Here is a 12,666-nt window from a genome sequence, read left to right as displayed (position 1 = left end):
CCCAAGAAGTGAGTTCAATTATTTTAGGGGCGAAAATGACTATCTTGTGATTCTCGGACTGCCAACTTTAATTACACACGGCAAAGGGGTATTTAAGGAGGGTTTTATTTGGGTTTGAGTTCCCCCTGAAATAGATCAATGGTAGGTGCAAATCGTATCATTTCTTTCAAGTCTCAAGAGCGGTGCAAAACGTAAATGGCACAGTTTAAACTCTACCCAAAAAACCTGCATATGCCCTTGATGCACCGTAAACCAACCCTTACAAAATTACATCCACCGCCACTGTGTCTATATCAGATAGAGTTTTTCAAAACACCTAAGGTAGCTGCCTTCCCTATAATCTGCAGAAAAAGCCAGCTGCTTTCAACGTGAAGGTAAGTGGAAAAAACTGTTTACAGCTCGAGCGTGAATATAGTATGTACCGAAGGCTGGAATGACGTTGTCAATCGCTTTTCATACCAACAGCTTTAAACGCGTATCGAAGGGAAAAATTTAATTCCCCTGTCTTCCACAAGTTATTTCAATAAATCTAGTCCGCAAACAAACCATTTTAAGACCTTCACTTTTATAGCACAAAACAATATTGTACGATAAATTTGGAATTTAGCGGAATCCCCGTAAAAAGTATGCTTATTACACGCTATCGTTCTAATTTCGGTAATTTCGCGGCCTAGTCTACAGTATTTGAGTATACGGATCTGCCTTTACGAGGAGAGGTGTTTTGAAGCTCGAGTAAAATTTTCAAATATTATAATTATATATTTTTTGGTTTAGGTATTTTTTTAAATAGGTCCAACTTTATTTAAGCATTGTTAATTTTTATTTCAATATTCTGACAATATTCTAGTGTGTTATAATTTTCTTTCTGGAATATATAATTTTCTGGTGTTAGTTCTATAATTTGATTTTCACGTTACAAATGGATACGTACACTCAAACCTCTATTTCGATGTTTTGTCAACCTAACGAGGAAGTTCTCACTTTATCATTCCGAACTATTGAAGCTCTCATTAAACGTTTCACTACTATTTATTAATTATCAATTTCAGGTTCTCGAGATATATGCAAAGATGGGAATCCCACTTTGAAGTCAGCCACTTGCAGGAGACATTGCAGGGGACTCCACAACGCACTCAGCGGAGACTGCACTTTTCTCAATACGCCATTCAACAGATGCATTTGTTACGTACATAAGATAAATACCGATGCTACCTAAGCTTTAATGGACTTAATGCACTGCAAAATTTCGACGTAAATATTTATGCACATATTTTTATTTCAAGTCTCCCTTACGATGTAGTGTTTGTACATAGTAGAAATATAAATATATCCAGTATTTTACATAAATTTGGTCGTTGTGGTCCAGTATGTACTACTAAATGAATATTGTAAATAATAAGAAATACTTAGAAAGCGACCATATAAACAATTTAAAATGTCATGACAACGAAATTAGCAATGAAATTCAAATGTTCGGATAAATACGCGTAATTATAATTTTTTATTTGGTACTATTTTGTCCATTGCGATGTCATGTTAGAATTTGTGATTTGACTAGTCTATCCCTAGCAAATTCTTTACTTAATTAAAAGTTGTATTTTGCACTCGCGCTTCTCGATAATGTTCTTTTAATTGCGTAAAACATCCGTTGTCCAAACGAAATTTTTGGTTTAATTCAATCAACCTTGGCTTTGTTTAATTAATATTTAAGTATCGTAATGTACTTTAAAACAGGCTGCGTAATAAGATAATGAGAATGAATGAAATAATATGTGGATATAGCACGAGAACGGCCAAGCTCAAGTCACGTGACTTCCTTTCGTTTACCACTACGAGCTAGAAAAGCTGGTGGATCGTGCGAGTACATTTTTTAATATAAAAATTTGTGTTGGCTCGGAAGACATTTCCAAAAAGAAAAAATTAAAAAAGCAACACATCTAACGCTCAAGTTGGACCAGATCCATAATGAGACAAATTACGCGTGTCAAATTCTTATTGTCTTATTATTTAATTGCTCCGCGTAGTGGGAAACTCGTTGAATTGTCGTTCTTCAATTGACACAGTTCCTCTGATGGCGAAAGACAGTGACAAGACGGAGACCTCTCGAAGGTATTTAAATACCATTTCAATAAATAAGAAAATATGATTTATGATAATAATAATAATAATCAGCTAGGTTAATACCCAAGGCACCACCTTAGGCCCAAGTCATCTAACGACTTTTAATGCCTAAACAGGTGGCCTGGTTACAATGCGTAGGAGGGTGGTGGCAGGCCCTTCATGCCACGCGAGCCAAGAGCTCCCTTCACTAACTATTACCGTTATCCTCTAAGTTTTTATGGAAAGGGGAAACAAGAAACCTAGGGGAAAAACCCCTTTAACCAGTGGGGGGAGAACTTACAAACTCCACGCAGAAGGAATGAATGGGTGGATAGCTATTACCCTCTTCACAAAAATATCGTTACCAATTTTGTGGCGCGGCTGTAGCAATTGAAAGAGTGATCGTGAACAAGAAAAAAAGGCGTAAATATGTAAAAATTGCACCGTTTAGAGATATTCACTATTGTGTAAGGCTTTATGGTGGTTTGCAGCAAGTGGGGCCCGAGTTCTGTCTCAGCTTGTGGCACTTCGTGAGTCCCTGGAAAACCACTCCCGCGTTTGCAAGTTCTCCCCCTCTCTAATGGGAGTTTCTTCCAAGTACTTAATTTTCCGCTTTCGTAAAAAACTTGCAGATGATTCAAACTTTCAAAGCAATAGTGAGTGTAAGGACGCTAGTGGTTGTTTGCGGCACCGGCGGACCCCCGAAGAATAAAGGGCCCCGAAAGAGTATGTGAAAATGGTCCTGATGACAAGGAGCTTCAAAACGAGTTTCAATGATCTTAGTTACGCAACTGCCTGTTACCATGCAGATTCTAAACATAGCTAACTAATTATTATTATATTTTCCCAGTGTAATAGCTAAATAAAGTATTTTTTCTTTGAAAAATCAGAGGAAGCCTACGAAGGTAATAATAATAATAATAATAATAATAATAATAATAATCAGCTAGGCTAATACCCAAGGCACCAAGGTCTATGCATTAAAAGTATAGAAAGATCGATATGTTATTATATAGAATCTTATTATTTTACGTGTAACTTTATTTTAGACAATAATAAGCAAGTTTGACATGGACACCATCTACCGACAAACAGATATATATTTTAAATTTATCATTTCCAAAAGGCATAAAAGCATTCATTAGACAGGTTAAGTCACTCCTTGAAAACGTAAACGGGAAACCTGTAGGCGTAGTTTTATGGTACACAACCTACGCTCCCTACAATTTACCTCTACTCGTTTTTAGAAGGGGGCCTAACATGCATAGGAAATTAGTTTATCACTCGTGTTAAATTTGCTAATTTTAGAAAGTCAATTTATTTTTGGTCATAGACAGAGGATTATATTGAAACTCACTTATTCGTGGTATATTCATTTGTTCATTTCATATTAAATGAGAAATAAATATTAAGAGGAAGCTACTTCAGATCAGATTTGAATGCGTTTAATTTACGTTTAGCTGGTGCCAGATTCAATGATTTGGTGCGAAAGTAATAAATGAGCCACTTGCAATGTTTTTAGATAAAAGAGGGCACTGCGCAACTAGGCTGAATCGGACTCCGCGTTTGTATTCCGCACGAGACGGCGCGCGCCAATTTAGTTTTATTTATCACGCACACTGTCATAAAATCAAAACCAGTACCCTAGTCCTGTTTTTATCTAAAACATGAAAAATATTTTTATTGGTAGCATAATAATAAAATACGTGTGTTAGTGATTCGAAATAATTAAAGATAATTATAAATACGCAATTTAGAAAGCAATTAGCAGGCGCCTGTCCTACGCCTCGACACGCCACCCTATAGCACGCACTCAATATGACCACGAAGCAAAGGGCGAAAGTATTAGGCTTTATGAAAGTCTGATGTCCACCGATAATTTTTGGCCATTCTAGAAATGACTCTAAGGAAACGTTCAGAAGGTAGATAACTAAATACTTACGGGAAATGTAATTTAAAAATAAAATTCTACTGAAATTAGTAAAATTTTAAAAATTATCCATTCTTCTTAATTGATATACCTGATTGAGGTCCATATCGAGAAAATTTCAAACCCATATCTGGCCCTGGTCATGTCGGGCCTGGGCGTTTATATGTATTTTAGTATTTAGGAAATTCAAACGCTTCAATATGCATATGACATTTACTGAGAAAACTTGGAGTATTTTCCTATTTCCAGAAGTACATGTAATGTCCTACGAGATATGCTTAATAATTATTAGCTAGGCTATAACAACCAAGACACCACCTTGGGCCCAAGTCATCTATACCTTTAAATCAGGTGGTCCGGTTACAACAGTTTCCTACACTCACTATTACTGTTAACCTCAACAAGTTTTTATGTCACCGCACATAAAACATCTGCCTATACTGTTGGTGTTAATCACTTGAGACTATCCAAATATTTTTCGGGTAAGAAAATATCGCGATGAAATTGATCAGAGTGCATAGGGCGTGGAAAGTGGTGATCTCGACCTTCAAAATGGTTATCTCGAAATGACTTAGCCCTAATAGCCTCGTAAAACCATTTCCTGACACTTTATAATAACAATTTGAATTTGATTGGACCTAATAATAAAATAACTGCTACAAACATGGTGAGCTCGGCATTGAGAATGGTGATCTCGACCTTCAAAAAGATGACATCTAGAATCTGAAATTTTGTCACCTCTGTCATATGGTGAAGGGACAGGGGTGACAAAATTTGAGATTCTAGAGGTCGTCCTATAATAGTTTTTAAAAAACAAAATTTAAAAAATATATTATAGAGAGAACATCTGATTTATAAATAAAGTAAATATCTCTTGATAGTGTTATTTTTAAATTTTACATATTCAATCGGAATAATATATCCTATAGGCGTTATGCGAAAGTGCAAGTATCATATGAATGGTCTAGATCTCGTAAGAGATCTATTAAACTCTTTTATCTACTTTTTGTTATCAGGCTGTATCTGGATTAAGGCTAAACCTTAAAGTCATTAATATCGGTACGTTTCGGGTATTAGCCTAGCTGATTGTTATTAATTTTGGTTATATTTCACAATTAAAATTTTTGACCTTCCTAAACACAAGTACTTCTTAGCTAGGAGGGAAAATGGTGCTATGCTTAATATATTACCTTACCAATTGTATTTGTCTTTTTTGCACCAATAAACCACTACTGGGACCTTCTCAAAAAGAAAGAGGTCTCGCTGTGCAGTGCCGTTGACCAAGTACGTCTTTTACTAGCGCACCATGCTCAAACCACTTACAGCTATGACGTACTGAGCTTCGGTAGTTCACTATATTGAACTGCATCTTAGGAATTTTCATTTTATACTTCGTTTTTCAGATGTTTCACGTGATTAATCAGGTTTGAAGTTTGACTACGTCATAGTTGCGTGGTTTAAACCGGGGCCATTAGTGACCCGGACATCGTGTCGGAAGCACTTGGTGTAGAATCGACGTGATTAACGCATGCAATCCCTCTTTCTAGCCTCTCAGAAGCGAGATTACAGAAGCGCGCCACCACTTCCGGCTGGTACTAGTTCCTTAAAAAAATCGATGGCAGCATCTTGCTTTGAAATCAGAAATATTTTTAATTTCTGAAGACCTTAGTATTATGTAAATTGGAAATACACCATAAATATTTTAACCTGCCTTTCTATTTGGCTCAAAAATGGGAAGAAATCAATTTAATAATAAAGCATGATTTTTCCTAATCATTACAGTTTCCAGCTTTTATACGACAACCTCTGTTAATATCATTTTGCAAAAGAAACAATAAATTAATTCCATAAAATTTTTAACTCTGTGCACTGTTAGCGATAGAAATGGTAACTTTAAACGAAATTTTAACTTTTTTGGAATTAATTATGTTTCGGCTTTGTCATTGAAGACCGTTAAATTCAACAATATTAAAACCATCACAAACATCCTAAATGCGCAAATTATGTTTGACTTCGCTAAGCAAACTTTACACCGGAAAATTAGATCAATTGATAGTACAAAATCGAAAAGGTATTCATGTTAACAGATAATATAACGGTGCGGCTATAAACTCTGTGTTTATGGTTCCCGGAAAAATCAAACACGCATTAAGAGCCTGCATTCGCTCCTGAGTTAATTACCCCTTACAGGGTCGAAGATTACACGCGAAAAGGCGGAGGGGCGTGGTTTTACAGATATTATCTGTTGACCTGAATACTTTCTTGAAAAAATATATAAACAAGTTGAAGTGTTTCCAATGTCATAAATTATTTTTCTTTCAAATTCTTTAATTAAATTTTAGGTTTCAAGATAATTACTGTCAATATTTCATTTATTTGGTCGTTTTTGTGTTCGCTTTGGTGACTGTAGCCAATTGTGACTACGGAGTCTTTGGATATGAAGATGGAGAATTCGACCTAAGTAAGTGAAACATACTATCTTTTAAAACCATTTTTAATGGTGAGTTTCTCTTAAAACTGGCATTTAAAAAGATTAAAAATGTATCTTAATATCTTGTGTGGTCTTGTCTTTTCTGCGAGATGTGCCATAACATCTTTTAAAATTCATTGGATCTAAATGAAGCTAAAAGGAAAAGCAGCTAACTGAAATGGCACTAAAAGGGCTTGTGCACAAAATCAATTCGGACGGCACAAAAATTACATATATAGTTTGCATGTCCTACATATAAACCTTTTACACCTTTCATCAGGCCTAACAGGAGAAATATTGAAATTAACTTTGTAGTATATTGATATAATATTTGTTTGCAACTAAAAGGGATATGTCCACCGTATGCCAAGGCTGATTTCTGCGACAAAAAGAGAGATTTATTGTGGATCATGAAGAACAGGAAGAAAGTCTGGGGAAACTGGTGCAGAAGAAATCTCACGCACGTCATCCACATCTTAAAGCCAAGAGAAAAGGTCTGCGGTGCTGTCTTAAAGAGTAAGAAATCTGTTTTATAAATAAGAACATTTATTCAGGGTTAACAGAAAATATGTGGTCAGACCACTTGATAATTGTAATATAACTTGCGAATTTACGGATAATATAATTTGCAAATATAATATTGGCAACACGATTTTTGCCGGAAAGTGCACTTAGCAGAAATGACTAGGTAATTATTAACTTACACTAGCCTACCATGCATAGTTTCATAAGTGTATAACATTGTTACATAAATGGCACACTTCGTATTCTTCACATGCAAAAACTTTACTGAGAGCTAATAATAATAATAATAATAATCAGCTAGGCTAATACCCAAGGCACCACTTTAGGCCAAAGTCATCTAGCGACTTATTATGCCTTTAAACAGGTGGCCGGGTTGCAATGCTTAGGAGGGTGGTAGCAAGCCCTACATGCCACGCAAGACAACAGCTCTCTACACTAACTATTACCGTTAACCTTTAAAAGTTTTTATGGAAGGGGAAACCGAAGAACTCGCGGGAAAACCCCCTAAAGCTATTTACAAGACCGACTGTATTACGGGCTCCGTCGCAGTTTTGCGTCCGCTTGCTAACGCGTCACACGTAGCCTTTGACAGCGCCTCGCAAGGGGGAGTTTTTCTTCTTGTGATGACGTCACTCCGTTACTAGCTCTCAGTAAAATATTCCCCAAAGTGACAAACTTATGGAACAATATTATAGACTTATGATAGTTTGAATAATTATAAATATTGTCAATATGTGGCATTTGTGACGACTAGCTCATTGATAATTTCTAACTTCAGCCTCCAGGGAAATATGCAAAGACGGAAATCCGACTCTAAAAGCCCCAACCTGCAGGAGACAATGCAGGAAACTGCACTATGCACTCAGCGGAGACTGCACATTTCTTAATCAACCTTTCAACAGATGCATTTGTTACATTCACAAAATAAATACCGACGCAACTTGAACTTTGTTGATTTTAACTTTCCAAAACGTATAATTTTACTTAAAAAAATATTTTTATTCTCAAAATATTTTCTGCGTTGTGATTCTGTACACAAATAACCCGGCAAACAGAATATTTTAAACTCTAAAATGTATTTTTTTTATTAGGTATTGGGGAATTGTATCTCCAAAATAATTAATACGTGTATTTTGTATCAAAATATACTCTAAATTTTCAAAAACCCAATTTTATTCTAATTATAACCTTAAATACATATTTTGAAAATTAAAAAAAAACACACACATTGAAGGTGTGTTTTTTAATATAAACAAAAATTGTCTTACTCAGCAAATTAATTTAGAAAACAGTTACGACCTGAAGTATTCCCTCAAGTAGCAAGAACTACTCATCATTAAAGTATTTGTTCACTTCAGTAATTAGCTGCAACTCACACCGAAAATATACAAATACAGATTGTCACTCCAGCCATTCCAACTTTCCGCTGGTTATTTCGAAAACTATTTTTCCGATTCAATTGAGAAAAATTTCGTTATATATGTATCGTAATCGGATAAACCGTTCCCAAACTATCACGGTTCAAAATTGCAGGGCTTTCCAAAACTTGACATAGATATAAATGTATCTGTTGGTTTTCTGTTTCATTTTCCACCTTGCATTTAGTGGTAAAAAAATAATTTTAAAACATATTGTACAACAGGAAAAATTAACATTTATTTTTTTTTATTTTCCATCTGTGCACGAAATAAATCTTTTGAATATTTTACATAATTAACCCTGAATGTTTTTAAGCCCTCTTATATCTGAAACGAATATGTACAATTTTCTTTGAAATTTACACAATCGCACTTATCGGTAATTTATATGTATTTTCTAACTTTTGTGCTTTTAATCCTATAATTATTTTGTATAAAATAACCAGTTCACTTACTTGACAATAATAAAAATATCTAAATTGATTGACCCAGTATCTAATTTGTTCCCCTTTCACGACGGGGGGAGGATCCAAGTCGTTCTCCCCAAGTATAAAGAAATAAATATATACATTCATTTTTTTAACCATGATATAATCACTTTGTAACTTATTAAACCCAATAGGAATTTTATCGAAAAATAATTTTTCGAGTTACCTGGTTTTGGAAATAAGGTAGCGAAACGTGAACACGTTAATTTAGATAAAATTTTAGACAAAACTAATTTTTAGAGATTTTAAATGTTTTACATAGAGTCAGGTCGGTTAGAAATACAGTGTCCATGATAAAACCAATCTCAACTTTACAGAGAGGGAAAACATGGGTCAGTCACTAATCATTCTTAGAACGCTTTTCCTCCCACTTTTTAAAAAGTATTTGAGTGGTTTCCACAATTTTGGTATTTTTGCAGTCAGTAAAACTGAGACGCGCTTCGAGGCTAAGGCCATTGCTAGGTGCCTATATGTTAACAGAAAAAGCTAATTCCAGACTTTGTTATATTACGGTACTATTCTAAGTTACATTACCCAAGGAAGATTAAAGAATGGAACGCCAGTCTGGCGGAATTTTGCAGCCAGCTTCTTCAAGGTTCGTAGGGGAAACGCTCTTTAGTTCAGTTCAGATCCAATAAAGATGGTGAAAGTTGACGAAGCTAGCGACATCATACGGCCCGTATGATACGGGTACTGTGTACATAATCTAGTCAGAAGAAGCAATGAAGATGTATTCAATAATTAAACGCAATCATAATTATTCTAAAGAAGATTTGGAGATTTCAAAGGTAAGAAATATCAAGGAAAATTAAAGAATCTGTAATTAATCTTCTTTAATCTTCCTTGGAAATATATATTACGTGCCTATTCCTATAGGAATACCGGCTTTGAGGCCTTGGCTTTAATTACTTTTCAATTTTAGATCCGCTATACAATTCGGAATTTTTAAATAGCAACTGCGGAGCAACTGCGGAGCAATATTTAAACCAGTTCTTCAAAATTCTTCGAACATATCGAAAGTTGGGACCAAACGTAATGGTAATATAATTATGAACTACCGCTAAAAAATAAGTATCATATAGTTTTAACTTTTTTTAGAAATGCATTATGGAACTAGTGAAACTAGGCTCATTTTTTTCATTGACCAAAGAAGCCTTAATTTTGCTTTGTACTCTTGCTAAAACGCCAAAAAACACCTTAGATAAAATAAATGTCACTACAAATAGCCACCGACTGATAAGTGACGAAAGGTTTATTGTTCCAATGTAGAGATTTTCTGTCTTTGCAAGTTAGTAAAGCTTTTTGGGTCATCAGGAGAAGCATGAATAAGGCCACCACTATTATAGATTGTTTTTGCATTATCTTTAGGTTGTAATAAACACAAATCATCTTCCTCAACACATCCAGCGATATTAATTTGTAATTGTGAATCTTCGTTGACAGTGTCATTTTCACAATAGCCCTGAATCAAATAAGTGATTCGAATAATTATGATCGAAGAACCAAAACAAGGACGAAACTTAACTTACCAGTTCATGTGTAACAAATAAATCTCCAGTTTCGTCTTTAATTGGAACTGGATGTTCTTTAGTAGGCCCTTCCCCACCTTGGAAATGTTTTGAACATACAAAATGGTTTCTGTTTACTGAGGTTAAAGTAAATTCTTTTAAATTAACAGCTGAAACCCATTTTTGGCCTTTCTCAAACTGCCGGCTTGGTTTGGGAAAAGGTATAAAAAAAAAGGTTTTGCAAACTTGGATCTCTGTTTATTTTCGCGGATGAATTTTTACATGATTGAAACACACAAACTTTGCCCATTATTTAAGATTAAGATCAAGGAAGATGAAACCAAGGAACATACTTTGTGGGAATCTATCGCTTTTACGCGCCAAAATAATATAGCAGAATACACATTATATGGTTCAAGCTAAAAGTAGATGGCGTTAGCTACTTAATACCGAAGATCGTTTCCCCCCTTTTACCCCCGACTAGTTCGAAATTTCCTTGAAGAAGATGGCTGCAAAATTCCGCCAGACTGGCGTTCCATTCTTTAATCGTCCTTGCATTACCCATCCAAAGTTGAAGACGTGTATTTCAAGACCCGTTAAAAGTTACGAAAAGGTTCATTGAGGAAGATACATTTATGGTATAATTATAATAATATAATTACGAGGAAGGACAGATCTTATAAAGAGTGTGAAAACCAAACGCTAATAACTGAGCCTTTATCTTATTTCTAATAATCGAAAAATAAACGAATGAATAAAATTCATCAAGAAATGTAGTTCAACTACATAAGAGAAGATCATAAACTGGTGGATTTTTCTCTACTTAGCAGACGCTTTTTTAAAATAGCAAATCGTCTGCTTATCAAACGAAAATCCAAGAATTGGTGGTTTCTTTTCGCTTGTTCCGGGATTTCGGAGTAGGGTAAGAAGAGTAAGGCTATGACGACCTTTTACTCCGATTCTGTTATGGCGAATAGTTTGAGTCGGAGTAAAAATATGGCTGCATTAATCATTATCATCAGATAAATTCTGGCTAGCAGACGACAAAATCCAATTTACTCCTAAAGGAGTAAAGAGAGTAGCCTTAATGCTCCGGAACAAGCGAATAGTTTATGGAGCGGAGTAATTATCATCCTCGGAATAGGCGAATAAAACATTTTAGGGTTAAATAGACTACACTTTTAGTCCGAGAACAGGCGAAAAGAAACCATCTTTTATTAGCTTTTGCGCTAGGTCTACGTGACTATGTAAGCAGTGGCGACGCCAGCAATAGACACGAGTAGGCACGTGCCTACGTGGAAAACTAGAGGGGGCCCCAAATTTATTAAAAAAGGGGCCCTATTTTTTCATATTGGTAAATTTTCCGTAGCCGAATTAATAGAGAAATTGCTGAAAAATTTCAAACTTGTGACTATCAACTAATGCACATATTTTATGGGTTTATATTTACTCCATTTAAAAAGGATAATACCCATTGTATAATACCAGGGGGTAAGGGCGTAAGCAAAATCGCAACGAGTGCCTTACGCGGCCGTCACTTCTCATCCCGCTGAGGGGGAGTTACGTATGGAACGCCGTTTCGGCCAAAATTACGGAAACTGTAGTTGTGTACTTCGGGGACAGATGTTTATACATCGGGGCGAAGTGTTGACTGCGTAGTGAGTTGTTTCCCACGTGCGGGGACGGTAGTTTGCTACGTGGCATGATGTGTACTTCGTGGCATGATGTGTACTTCAAGGCATGACGCGTACTTCGTAGCGGGTTGTTTCCTACGTGGAGATAGTTTTTTCGAGCGACACCGTTCTTTCTCTACTCACTAAACCGATTTTCAGTATCGTCAAATAGTTTTAAAAATACGGGGGGTGGGAGGTCTTTCACATCGGTAATATCATAAGTAACATAAGAACTGTATGTATAACAATTATGAAAATTATCATTAAATTGGTTTTCAGTATCGTCAAATATTTTTAAAAATACGGGGGGTGGGAGGTCTTTCACATCGGTAATATCATAAGTAACATAAGAACTGTATGTATAACAATTATGAAAATTATCATTAAATTGGTTTTCAGTATCGTCAAATATTTTTAAAAATACGGGGGGTCGGAGGTCTTTCACATCGGTAATATCATAAGTAACATAAGAACTGTATGTATAACAATTATGAAAATTATCATTAAATTGGTTTTCAGTATCGTCAAATATTTTTAAAAATACGGGGGGTCGG

General features: G+C 35.3%; 1 long non-coding RNA gene across 1 annotated transcript; it reads left to right on the top strand.

Annotated features, from left to right (window-relative positions):
* Positions 1-5,288: 5,288 nt before the first annotated feature.
* LOC149954550 (uncharacterized) lies at positions 5,289-8,895 on the top strand. The gene is made up of 5 exons (XR_016479793.1): positions 5,289-5,314; positions 5,578-5,622; positions 6,373-6,491; positions 6,849-7,016; positions 7,804-8,895. It is a non-coding gene; the product is annotated as an uncharacterized LOC149954550 (long non-coding RNA).
* The last annotated feature ends 3,771 nt before the right edge of the window (positions 8,896-12,666 follow it).

The sequence above is a fragment of the Leiobunum rupestre genome, chromosome 3, assembly GCF_980474605.1.
Source record: "Leiobunum rupestre chromosome 3, qqLeiRupe1.1.hap1, whole genome shotgun sequence".
NCBI classification, from domain to species: domain Eukaryota; kingdom Metazoa; phylum Arthropoda; class Arachnida; order Opiliones; family Sclerosomatidae; genus Leiobunum; species Leiobunum rupestre.
This window is presented reverse-complemented; position numbering and strand designations above follow the sequence as displayed.